Source organism: Equus przewalskii, chromosome 22 (assembly GCF_037783145.1).
Source record: "Equus przewalskii isolate Varuska chromosome 22, EquPr2, whole genome shotgun sequence".
Classification (NCBI taxonomy): Eukaryota; Metazoa; Chordata; class Mammalia; order Perissodactyla; family Equidae; genus Equus; species Equus przewalskii.
In genome coordinates, this window is record NC_091852.1 from 3469448 (window position 1) to 3483183 (window position 13736).

General features: G+C 43.0%; 1 long non-coding RNA gene across 1 annotated transcript; it reads right to left on the reverse strand.

Moving 5' to 3' along the window:
- Nucleotides 1–1487: 1487 nt before the first annotated feature.
- LOC139078419 (uncharacterized) lies at nt 1488–9437 on the reverse strand. The gene is made up of 3 exons (XR_011531352.1): nt 9272–9437; nt 6727–6816; nt 1488–3093 (listed from the first exon to the last, which is right to left on the reverse strand). It is a non-coding gene; the product is annotated as an uncharacterized lncRNA (long non-coding RNA).
- Nucleotides 9438–13736: the final 4299 nt, after the last annotated feature.

Below are 13736 nucleotides of genomic sequence, written 5' to 3' on the forward strand. Positions count from 1 at the left end.
GGAAATCCTAGGAAGGTCTGATTGGGAACTCATTTGTTTTTACCATGTTAGGTTCCTTTTATAAGCAGAAAATTGTCCAAATGCTTCCCAACAGCCCCACATAGATGTTATCCATGTTTGTATTTATTTTAAAGATCTAAGAAAAATAATTAAATCAGTATTTTAGGAGGAAATTTATTGGTGAATTCTGTGGCTCACTCTGCAATTCTTTAGTTTCAAGTCAATGCTAGCCCAGCAATATTGACATTAAGAAAAGACTAATAATGATAACAAGATGATAATTACTTAATGTTTAGGGCATAATTTAAAAGTCCCCGTTCCAAGTATTGCATGTCTACTATCTTGTTTAATCCTTACAATGGTCTTATAAAATAGGACTACTATTATCCCCATTTTATTAATGAGGAAACTGGAATTTTAAGAAGTGAAGATAAATATTGAAGGTCACACAGCTAAGCGCGTCAAGGTCAAGATTCAAGTCAGCCTTCTCTGACACCAGAGCCCTGTTCTTAACCTCTAAACAAAATTGGAGGAGAGAGAAAGGAGATTTGATTTCCTCTTATCTCATTTTTTTGACTTACATCACTTTCCCCATTTTTCACCTTTCTGCAGGGTTTGGAAGGCCAAGGAGTCCAGCCGAAGCCCCAAAGCCATTTACCATTCGCTTGAGTCAGAGGCAGTTAACCTCAAAGGAACTGGGCAGGTTTATTTGAAGCTCTATTTGTTAAATCATAGTTTATCTCGGAAGAGAAAGATGATGATGCCAAAAAGAAAAAAAAAGATAACACCTAATATTCAGCCCAACATAAGCGATGTTGAAATCTCTGCAATTACACAAGGGCTCCCCATGTGTGGGATTTATTTATGCTTGGGGAATGGTGGTGCAGGGGTGTGTGTGTGTGTCTGTGTGTACGTGTGAGAGAGAGAGAGAGAGACTGAGTATAAGAGAGAGAGACGGAGAGACAGAGATGTTCAGTTTGTATTTTTGAGAGTTGAATCTATAGAATCAGACTTCCTATTCCAGACAAGTTCACAGTGAGATAAACTAGAGCTGGTATTTAAATGATATGTGTGTGCGTGTGTGTGTTGGGGATGGGGTCAGGATGAAGTGGAATATCGTTTCATTATAAGGAAGTTAGTGTAAATCTCTCAGATTTCCTCTAGTTTAAAATTTTCAGAAGGCTTGTAAGGCTTCACCTGCCAAGTGGAAATGAACGTGTTCATGCATTTGTTCATTAAGGTATGAGTTCATTCATTTCAACTACTTACTCATATTATTCACGTTTAAGAGAGTCTGAAATGACATATCACAAGTTGCGATACAAATTTTTTCCCAATTTTGTAGGAAAAAATAGTAATATAATTCAATATGATACTTTATAATATGTTAAATATCATATCATACTATATACTATTATATATATATTATATACTATGCCTACTATATATATATGTAGTATTTATTTCAATCTTACACACAAATATTAATAGTGAAATTATAGGTGATTTTAATTTCGTATTGTTTTGCTCATCCAAATTTTCTATGATAAAAATATATTACTTACATGTTTAGAAAACAAAAAGATAAGTTTTTTTAGAAAAAACACATAGCCTGTAAGTAAATCACCCTACTTCCCCTTTTCCCAAACGGAAAAGCCCGTTTCCAATTCTGATGGCATCAACCATGCTGGAGACATTCAGCCTGTGTGGACTTATAAACCCCTTTCTCTGCAAAATTCTCTCTTGTATCAAGTACTTTCAGAGTAGGTGGAGAAATGGACTCTGAGCTCTCTTACACACACACACACACCCCCTCACGCTCACACTGGAGAATGTGGAGAATGTGGTGGCTCACCCTGAGTGGCTCAATTTGACAGCTGTGACTTCCCATCACTCACTGTGGAAACGTGGCCAGAGGAGCCGTGACACGCCCACACGTTCCCGAGCACCCATCACCCTGTAGTATGGAGGAAAACAGCAGCAGGGCCCAGGCCACCTTGCTGAAACACTGAGCACACCTCTGAATGCAATCCAGCGCACGCAACCTTCACCTTGAGAAAGAAGAGCCCTAAGCTGCAAGGCAGCTGGTGCTGGTTTCTAGTGGATCAGGGCCATCAGATGCAGCTGCAATGCAGGAAAGAGTGGGGAGAGGTACTAATGGGGAAGCGTGTTTTCTTCAGGCGACCACTGGACAAAGTCCCTCCACGTGACCATGAGCGTCACAGCAGCTGGGCGGCCGGGTGTTTACGGGTTGGGTCAGCTGGCTTCTCACCAGAATGAGTGCCAAGACACCTGCCATCCTAAATTCAGGGCAGGGTTGAGACACATGTGCCCGCTGCTGGGACTAGCAGGATATCCCTCAGCTGTGCTATTAGGTTGGTTCCTCTTGTTAAAATAATTGGGAAATTTAAGAATCTTTTAATAATTCTTAATGAACTTTCAATATGTTGCAAGCATCAAAGCAACACCTGACCACTAAGGCAACTATTATGAGCCCAGAGCCAAAGATTATGCAAACATAAGAAATGATCTCGGCCTCTCCAAGAACTCAACAGGAGAAATAAGACTGAAGAACATGAAATAATCAGAAAATATCATAAGAGAGTATATAAACGTGTATATATAGGTAATAAGCATGAATTTTCCACACAGCACTTGAATATAAGAGATGTACGATTTTCTTATTCTTCCAGAGCAGATCAGTCTGGGTCCAGGTCCTTATGTGACTAGCAGAACATCTGATATGAGTGTTTGTGGACTCCCTTCTTTCTTCCCTCACATTGGAGAAGAATTCCTGGTCCTCTGACCTTTAGTCTATGAGAGACTGGGTTCTCTCTCCCCTTCTGCTTCTAAGCCTGCAGTTGAGCAGGCCCTGCCTTCATTGTGAGTCAGTCATGAGCAGACGCAGGATAGACCAAAAAATACAGCGCTTGTCCAGGTGTGGTGCTGAGCCCCAGGCTGGCAACGGGAGACTCTCCCTTCCCTTTCAAGGCCTCGATGTTGGAGATCAGTCTCCAGGGAGCCACTCGACTTTTCCTCTGAGGCCCTGCTGCTCCCCAGGCTGTGTGGGGTGAGCAAGGGCCTTTGACATGCCTAGTCAGAGTGAAACAAGGCGTAACATTATATGTGAAAAAAAGGCAAAAATTAATATCTAATAGATTATACCCATAAGCTTATGTCTTTGTGGTACTGGGTGACAGTACCCTGCAAAGCACAAGGTCTTACTTAAGAAGATAAATGATTTCCCTACACGAAGCCAGACTGAACAGAATGGAATTAACCAAATGCTTTTCCCAGGGTCGCCCTAAACTATGCTAGTCATATCACATGCTTGGCTGGAAAGCTCAGGCTGGCCTGGACAACGCACCAGAAAGTGCTTTGAACTTCCCCTTGCCTAACGGGAAATGCCTCTTGGCCTCCGAGATCTTTTTGGAGGCCAGAGCACACATCTTCAGATTGTAGCCACTCCTTTTCTCTCTCTCCCCACCCCTCTACTTCAATCACATTTTTGTGTTGGATCTTTCTTCTAAAGATAGGGATGGAGTAATATTGTACTTTGAGGCCATTTCAAAAATTGCCTCCAACACTTAACTCTCTGGAATTCTTTTCTTCCAAGTCCTTGGTTTCTTGTATTCCTTTGTCCAAGGCGTGATCTATCTGGCAGATCTTTTGTGTACATCCTCCTGGGAGATAGGGCGGTGGTGAGTCTAGCTTCAGACAGACCTGGAACTGAGCACAAATTCCAGTTCCAATTCTTACTTCCTGTGAGACGTTGGGCAATTTCTTAATTCCTCAGAAACCATTTCCTCGGCTATCAATGCTAATTCTTCCCTCTGAGCGCGGCTGTGAGGACTGAACGAGGTACTGGGTGAACGCATCACTCATTCCCCCTTCCCTGATGGTGCAAGGGATGTTGTATGAAATGCTTCCTCGTGTTTGAGTGGATGGACGTGACCAGGCAATTCGCTGCATCCCACTCATTCTTATTACAGACTCTTGGGGCAGAGAAAAGACTCTATTTGAGAGTATTGTTCAACTTTCTGTGGATGATGGAATCTTCCCTCTCTCACCTCTGAATTCCTCTCAGACAAGCTCAGATTTTAGAAATATAGTTTTATTATGATGCTCCTCTAATTACTTAATATTCTCAGGCTTAGCGATTCAATCTTTAGGAAGTTACCACCACCTGCAAGATATCATTTGGCAATGTGGGCAGTATCCTGCCATCAATTAGCGGTAAGTGGTTAGATTTCCTAAATACATGATGGTCAACCAAGGTAAAGTTCTTCCACACAAATGAGACATCTCAAATTCTCCTATCTTTGGGCAAAGAGAGAAGTCTTCAAGTATATCATACTGTTGGTACTCCTGCCTCTGTCCCTTTGAGAGCAGAATAAGTAGGGGACGTCTGTAAAGTGTTGGGTGGCCATCTCAGTTATTGAGGTCTAAATCATGGAGATGCTGCATGGCTGTCTGTGATAGATTTCATAGAGCCACAAAGCCTTTGCGTCTCTTCTTATTGAGAGGAGGAGTCTGTTTCCCCATCTTTTCATTACAGGCTGGATTTGTGACTTGCTTTGACCAATAGAATGTTGTAGAATTGATGTCTTATAGATTCTGGAGCCTAGGCCTAGAGAGACCTTGTAGCCTCTGCTCTTGCCATCTTGGAATGTTACCTTGAAACTGATCTAGCCTCCCGGAGGATGAGAGGCCACATGGAGGAGAACCCAGGTACCCAAGTTGAAAGCCAGCATTATCTGCCAGTCATGTGAGTGAGGCCATCTTGCATCCTGGCCCAGATGACCCTGCAGATGTAGCTACATGAGTGACCCCAGGAGAAACCAGCAGAGGAACTGTATTGCCAAACACAGCATCTTGAAAAATAACATTTCATTGTCATCTTAAACACTAACTTTGGGGGTGGTTTGCAACACATAAAAGGAAGACACATAAAAAACAGAAACAATGTTGAAAAGGAGAATTTTCCATGAGAATCCAATTCTCCAACTTCCATCCCCGTGTCTTAAGAATAAAGGAAAAGCAAGTCTCAGACATACGTAGGTTAGGCCTCCACCCACAGGGTGGGATTTGGAGCCAGAAACAAAACCTGCCTCCAATTAACATGGCTAACTTGGCTTCATACCTTAAATGCCCACTTTCAACTCTTCTAAGTTCAGGATTGTGCATGCAAATAGGTCAACAGGATGAGAAGGTAACATATTAATTTCTTAAAGGTAATTTACACCTTAGTTAACAGCTTTTTGTTTAAGAAACAAATTTTTGAGCTCTGGGTTAACAAAGGATACAAAGATTAAAATAACAATTACAACAACAATAATAATAATAGCACTCTAATGACACTGGTAGTGTGCAATATATTAGGGAAGAGATACGTAAGCTATTTGTACCTTTGTCATGGCACTGGGAGAGATATGGGAGTTTGCAGCAAAAAGAAACTGCTTTTGATTGGGGAAATTAGGGAATGATTCACAGAAGGGTAAGATTTAAGAAGACAGAGATAACCCATGTAGGGTATACATTCAAAGGAAGTGAAATCAGGATCTCAAAGAGATATCTGCACTCTCGTGTTCATTGCATCATTATTCACAATAGCCAAGATATGGAAACAACCCAAATGTCCATCAATGGATGAATGGATAAAGAACATGTGGTATGTATAGTGGAATATCATTCGGCCATGAGAAAGAGGGAAATGCTGCCATTGCAATAACATTGATGGACCTTGAGGTCATCATGCTAAGTGAAATAAGCCAGACAGAGAAAGACAAATATTGTATACTATCACTTATATCTGGAATCTAGAAAAGTTGAACTCGTGGAAACAGATAGTAGAATGGTGGGTATGAGGTGTTGGACAGTGGGGGAAATGGGGAGATCTTGGTCAAAGGATGCAAACTTCCAGTTATAAGATGAATAAGTTCTGGAGATCTGCAATACAACATGGCGATTACAGTTAATAATATTGTATTAAATACTTGAAAGTTGCTAAGAGAGTAAATCTTAAATGTTCTCACCACAAAAAAGAAACGGCAATTATGTGAGGTGTTGGAGGTGTTAGCTCTGTAGGGTAATCATTTCAAAGTATCTAAACATATCAAATCAATATGTTATATATCTTAAACTTATACCATGTTATATGTCAATTGTATCTCAACAGAACTGGGAAAAAAAGAGAGAACCCATGTAGTTTATACAATTAAATATATAAATTAAACATAGATGTAATAATGTGAATATATATGTAATTTTATATATAATTACATATACATAATATTGTGTATATTATTATATCCATGTAACAATAAACACTCATTGTGTATAATAACAATGTGTGTGTGTGTGTGTGTATCCACTTCCATACAGCAGAGGCCAGAGATAAGCAGCATTAGACAATTTTATTGACAAGGAAAGACCTGAGCACGTGGCTTGTCTCTGAGGAGTCAGGCCCAACTGTAGAGCCGAGGAGGGTGTCCCAGGCTGCTAGACAGCATCACAGGAACCGTCAGGGAGGGAATGAGTTTGGGAGAAGCAAGTGGCATGTGAAAGGGGGTTACATAGAGGCCCAGCACATGGCATGAGTCTGGTTCAGAGCAAGTGCTTAATATGGTATCTGCTTAACTGAGTTTGATGAAACGCAATACAAGAGCTTCCCCAACCAGCAAGTGGAGCTATCATCACCCACTATCAGACCCTCGGACAACTTACAGTTTCCCTGCTCCTTGTTTCTTCTGCTTTTCACACTCCTGAGGTCTTCTGTTTTTTGCTCTTTCTTCTATGGCACTGTCATCTTGCCCTCTGCACCAGCTCAATACAACACAAAGAACCATAGATAATCAGCTAGTCTAGGTTCCTCTAACTCAACTAACAATGATAAATAAATAAATACACACACACACACATATCGTTGGCAAAATTAGGGTGGCCATTTTTTATCTGTGAGAATATTCTTAAACTTTTTATCCCATTCCAGCCCTCCCCGCCAATCAAGTGTTTCTTGAAGCAAAGTGGTTCTCAACTGGGGGGGCCATTTTGCCTTCCAGGCAACATTTGGCAACATCTGGAGGATTTTTGATTGTCACAACTGAGAGGGTGCTATAGACATCCAGGAGGTAGAGGCCAGGGATGCTGCTAAACATCCCACAATACACAGGACAGTCCCCGCAACAAAGAATTATGTTTTAACCCAACTCTTATCCCATATGTACTTTTTTTAATAATCTGTTTTTAGAACAAATTTAGAGTTACATAAAATAACGAAGATAGTATAGGGAGTTCGCATATATCCCACACTCAGTTTCCCCATTAACAGCTTTCGTTAGCATGGTACATTTATTAGAATTAATGAGTTAATATTGATACATTACTATTAACTAGAGTCCATACTTGATTCAGATTTCCTTACTTTTTACCTAGTGTCCTTTTTCTGTTCCATGATGGCGTCTAGTCTACCACCTTCCATTTAGTCATCATGTCTTCCTGTTATTCTTTAATTCCTCTTGGCTGTGCTAGTTTCTCAGACTTTTCTTGGTTTTAATGACCTGGACAGTTTTAAGGAGTGCTCATCAGGTGTTTTGTCTAATGTTCCTCAACTAGGATTTGTCTGATGTTTTTCTCATGATTAGTCTGGGGTTAGGGATTCTTGAAGGCAAGAACACAGAGATAAAGTGCCATTTTCATCACATCATATCAAGGGTGCATACTGTCAACATGAGTTGTCCCTGCTGATGTTGACCTTGATCACCTGGTGGAGGTAGTGCTTCTCAAGTTTCTCCCTTTTTCCCCTCCATCTTCCACACTATCCCCTCTGAAGGAAGTCGCTATGGGGAGCCCACACTCACAAAGTCAGGAGTCATGCTCCACCTCCCCAGTGGTGGAATATCCACGTCAGTTATTTAGAATGCTTCTGCATGTGAAACTTGTCTGTTCTTCGTCATTTATTTATTCAATCATTTATTTGTATCAGTATGGGCTCACGGATATTTATTTTATGTTTTGGATTATAACCCTACACAGTCATGTGCCACATAATGATGTTTCAGTAAACAGAAGACCACATACATGGCAGTGGTCACATAAGAGTAGTACCACATAGCCTAGGTGTGTAGTAGGCTAGACCATCTAGGTCTGCGTAAGCACACTCCGTGATATTTGCATACGATGAAATCACTTAGCAATGCATTTCTCAGAACGTATCCCCATTGTTAAGCAACACATGACTGTATTATTTTATTTATTTTCTTGCTCAAATTTTTCCAGTTTTGGCCATTGGGAGCTCTTTCAGTTGGCTCCTGGGTCCCTTTGACAGACCCCCAGTATTACGTTGTTTCGTTTTGTTTTGTTTGAGTGCTTCCATATTTTCTGGCACTAAAAGACTCTCCAGGTTCATCTCACACATTTCCTGCCCCAGTCCTAGGATCAACCATTTATCAAAGAAGTCTGCTTCTTTTTATTGGAGAATGGTAATAGAAACCCACATCCAGGTATTAGATGTGCTTGTTGCTACTGGGGCCATATTTACTTTTCATTTTAAAAAATCCTAAGTGTACAGTATACTTTGAGATATTAGCTAGTTATAGTAGTACATATATATAATCTATAAATACATAAATATAAATATACATGTTCCTTTTTGTGTGTGTGTGAAGAAGATTGGCCCTGAGCTAAGATCTGTTGCCAATCTCCCTCTTTTTGCTAGAGGAAAACTGTTGCTGAGCTAATATCTGTGCCAATCTTCCTCTGTTTTGTATGTGGGACCCCGCCACAGCATGGCTTGACAAGTGGTGCTAGGTCCATGACCAGGATCCAACCTGTGAACCTCAGGCCACCCAAGCAGAGTGCACAAACTTAACCACTATGCCACCAGGCCAGGCCTATGTGTTCCATTTTTTTAACCCATGCATAACGACAAAATGCCTGGTGACCACTGGCCTCAAATATTGTTGTTAAGGAGACCCAGCTCTAACACATCCTAGTCTCTGTGACCTGCAGTTCTGATTTCATCTTCCTGAGACGGAGAATCTGTCGCCCCAGAGCTGGGCAGCCACTTCTCAGCCAAGGGTGGTAAGACATGGCTTCCACAGGCTCACCCCTCTGACTCAGAGGCAGGTCCCAAGAAGGAGTTGGTGCTGTGAACTGAGCAGCCTCCCCGGGAGATGCCCACTGAAGAGGGACCTGAAGGCAATGTGGTCACAGAGACAGGGGCAAGAGGAAGTGAGGGGTGCTGAGTGGGTGGAGTTAAGCCAACACTGACATGGAGCAGGGCAGGCTCTCAGATTCCTCCCTGGCCACACACCTGGTTCCGCTGTCACCTTGGGCTGCCATCTCCTGGAAAAGGTGCCCCCTTTCACCAGGAACAAGAAAGGAGAAACAGGATAGGCCAGTGCCTCTCTGGCCTGAAAACAGGAAAGAAACTCTACACACCCAAAGCATTCTCTATGCTGCGAAGAGTACCTTGTATACATGTCAGCACAGGAACACAGAACATTACAGAAACATAAGGAGGCCGGCCGCGGATGGGTCCATCTACTCACTGCCCTCCCTCCAGGGCTCTCCGGGAGCTTTGTGCATCATCTCCTTTGTCTTTTAAGTGGTCGGTTGGAGAAAGGTAAATGCTGGGCCTCTGTTTCTCCTCTTAAAAAAATGCCCCGGAAAGCAAACTGTCTTATTCTTGCAGAGAACTTTCCCAGGAACCCCGTTGCTACTGCTGGCTGCAAATATGGCAAACTATAGCTACTGACTAAGGCAGGCGTTGGACCTTGGTTTTCCAGGTCAAACCGTAAATTCCTTGGGATATTGGCAGTGATTTTGGTGGAGGCCATGCTAACTAAATGGACTGGGTGGGAGAGTCCAGAAGATTTTGTCCTGGGTAGGGCAGGATTGGGTTACCCTGGAGAGCAGCCTACAGCCTGGGAAGTGACCTAGACTCTTTCAACTTTCCCAATAGAGGGAAGAAACAACATTACTTATAACATCTGGAAAATGTAAGGTGTCACCATCTGAGATGTCTCCTCAGGTCTGCGAAGAGGTGCCCCTGAATGCCTGGCCATCTGAGTCCTGACCAGGAGGGGCCAGACGGGAGCTGGAACTTGCCTTCCACTCCTTCCTCTCCCTGCCCCTGGCCTTGCGAGGAAGCCCTCGGTCTCCCAGGTTTGCATCTCAGCAGCTGGAATGCCAGCTGACAGGACTCCCTGCGCAGCTGCGCCAGCCCCCAGCCTCCCCGTCCTCCTCACAAAACACTCACTGGCCACAGCCTGGCCGGGGAACAAACGCACGTCTGTCAGGGAATCCACAAGCCTTCGGTCTGGGGTTAAAAACGTAGAAAATCATAGTATCAGTTATCAGTGTTGTAGCTCTAATGTTACCCTGGTCAAATCACTGCTGATTAAAACCAGCCCTGTTAATAAACCACAGGCTTTCTTTCCCCTCAAATGTCTATAACCACTCTCTTCAACCCCTATTAAAAGGCAAAACCCAAAGAAAAACACAGGTTTGGAGCCAAGTGCTGTTTATTCCCCAGAGAAGAAGTGAACAAGAAAGAAATGGTTCTTTCTCTCTCACCTTTCCCCCACTTAATGGAGTCAACCTTTTTCATAACTGAAGGGAGAAATCAATCAAAACAGACGGCGTTCTCATCGGTCCGCAGCGGCAGACCGGCTGCCCGAGCCCTCCTCCGCCTCCTAGGGCGAACGCGTTTGCCAGCAATTCCCCGCGTCTGACTCACATCCTTATTACCTCCTTCTCCTCTTGCTTTCCCCTTAAGGGACTGATTTTTCCTCCCATCTAAGCCAAAAAGAATTTCTCTGGATTAAGGAGACTGATGAAAGCATTTTTAATATTTGAGTTCAGGTTTTCAAGCTCCACGAAACCGACACTTCCCGTTGCCTGCTTTGTCTCCCCCCCAACCCCACCCCCCACCCTTGTCAGTAGTTTTCCTCCTTCATTTGCTCTACAGAAACCAGCCAAAAACCTTCTCCTGAGGGGTCTCTGGCCCCCTGGCAGCTTCCCCTGCAGAACTGCCTGCTCTCCGCAGCAGCCTTTGCTCTGTGGGCCCCAGATGCAGGATGTAACATCTTTCAAATATCTTTCAGAAAAGGGGGTGGGGGAGACTTATGTGACATCTTTCATGTTGATGCCATATGACTTTCAAGTAAAGACCAGTTTGACAACGTGCTGAACGGCTCGGAGGGGAAAGTGTTCCAAGCCTGGAGGGGAAAGTTTTAACAATTCATTCCAGCGAAAACTGGAACCTTCCCCACCCGCCCTGCCTTTGACTAATATAGGAGGTGGAAAGGACGGAAGCAGTGTCTTCCCAGGGCATGAAGATAATGGTCTTTGTTCTTTGTTCTTCCCGCATTTGCATCACTGTTACAACATTGCTTTCCCTCGCTCCTCAAATTAATGGTAGCTTTGCCAACTTTACCTTAAATTCCAGGAACCTTGAAATTACCACGTGTAAACAAGCCTTCGAGGAGTAACCTTGCCAGGAGCTGCTCAGATCCAATTCAATTAATGGGTTCTGGGGAGGCAAGGGATATAGTTTTTTAAAAAAATTAGTACTGATTCGGCCACCCTGCTACTGTTCTGAGCTTGGGGTCTGAGATCTGATTGCTCCCCTGGCAGCTACACCACACCAGGCGACTGTTTCGCCTTCTTGCAGATCCAAAAGGGCCCCTGCCTTCAAGCCAAAGCATCATTTTAAAACAGTAAAAACCATCTGCCACCAAATGCCTCCCTCTGACATTTTCCATCCCTTTCATATCCAATGGCATCAACCATCCACAGGACAATTGTTTTCAGATGATGGCAACGTACTAAATGACACGCTAAATGACAGATTGGTGTGTGTGTACACTTTATGACCACCTCTATACCATTCTTTGTAAGAGGGCATGACAAATGTCATCTCAAGGTACAACACTCTGAAGAGATTGGTTGACACAGAAAACCAAATGGGTGCAATGAGCCATGCAAAGAAATTGTCCCTCTAACGGAGGAGAGAGGAACTCTTTTTGTCTAGACGAGCAGATTTTAGAGTATGAGTTCCTTATGTTTTTTCCGTGGGTGTGCTCCAACCACTTTAGTTCCTATGACATTAATGACAGCTAATGTTTCCATTTTAAATATGATGTTTTTTAGCAACAAGAACAACCAAAATATCATCTCATTGGTGTTTCTCCAGAAGACTAGGAAAACTAATATACTTTGTGCCAGGAACTGCTTTCTCAAAAATTATTGTGTTTAATCTTGACGATAGTCTCATGACGTAGGTATTATAAATGAAATGGGGCCCAGAGATATTGTGTCACTTGCCCAACATCATTCATCATCATCACCATGATTGTCATCATCATTACCATATCTCCTTTTTATTTGGCACCAACTTAAGGCTAGTGGCTATTTGAAGTATTTTGTAAGCATAATTTCTAATCCTATCCTACCTATACTAGGTATTTTGTACATCACTTCACAAATGAGTAAGTTGAAGCTCAAAGATTGATCAGCTTTCTCCCAGCAACACAGTTAATAAGCGGCAGACTTGAGATTCACATCCACGTCAATGACCTCTGAGGCTCATGATGTGTCGTTGATTTTAAAATATATCTACAAATTCTTTGGTAATCCTCCCATCAAAAGGTGGACACTAATTTTTCTGCCCTTAAAAGGAGGTTTACTTAGTGATTCACTTCCAGTGAAAAAAATATGGTGGAAGGAAGGTGTGTGACTTTCAAAATTAGGTCAAGGCATTGTGGCTTCCTTCTTGCTCTCCCTCACTTCTCAGTTCACTCTGGGGGAAGCCAGCTGCCGTATGATGAGGACACTGAAGCAGCCCCACGGAGAGGCCCATGTGGCGAGAAGCTGAGGCCTCTTGCAACAGCCATGTGATGGAGCCATCTTGAAAGCACATCTCACAGCCCCAGTCAAGCCTTCAGATGGTTGTGGCCCCAGCTGACATGGTGACTACAACCTCGTTAGAGATCCTGAGCCACAGCAACCCAGCTCAGCCACTCTTGAATTCTGTAAGATAATTCTGTGAGGAACTGTGAGATAATAACTATTTCTTGTTTTAATCTCCTAAATTCTGCAGTAATTTGTTATACAGAAATAGATAACTAATGCACGTGGTTCTGTCCTGAATCATATTACCTCAAAAGCAATTCCATTTGCTCTCGTGTGTCCAGTGGCATACAAAATTAAGTGGGACAAGGAAATAAAAGCCCCTTTCCATGCCTTTCTAGACTTGGCACGTTTAGAAACATGTACCAAGTGCCCAGAAACTACACGACCGGTCACCATGCCTGTACAGAGAATCACGAAAGCTGGAGTTGACTGTATGTGGTTGAACCCAGTTTCCCCTGGTCCAAACCAAAGGCACAAAGCAGCGTTGGCTTTTTAAGTTGAAGTTTCAACCTTCTGAAGTCTCCAAAGAATGGAGTGGAAGGTCTCATTCCACTAATCCCGTGATGTTACGATGAGACCCTTTGTCCTGGGCTGGCACCACTTAACCGAGAAGCTTCGAGACCGACCACTGAAATCCCCCAGAGCCATTTTGGATTGACAGAAAATTTCCTCCAGATATTTCGCCTGGGGGGGTGACCCCAGCATGTCTCTCAAACTCCCAAAGAAACTTGGGGGTATTTAAACATCCCACACTCAGGACTGAATGTCTCAGTGTTACTTTTGCTGCTTTGGTGCTTGGCCAAGCCCTTGATAAAAAC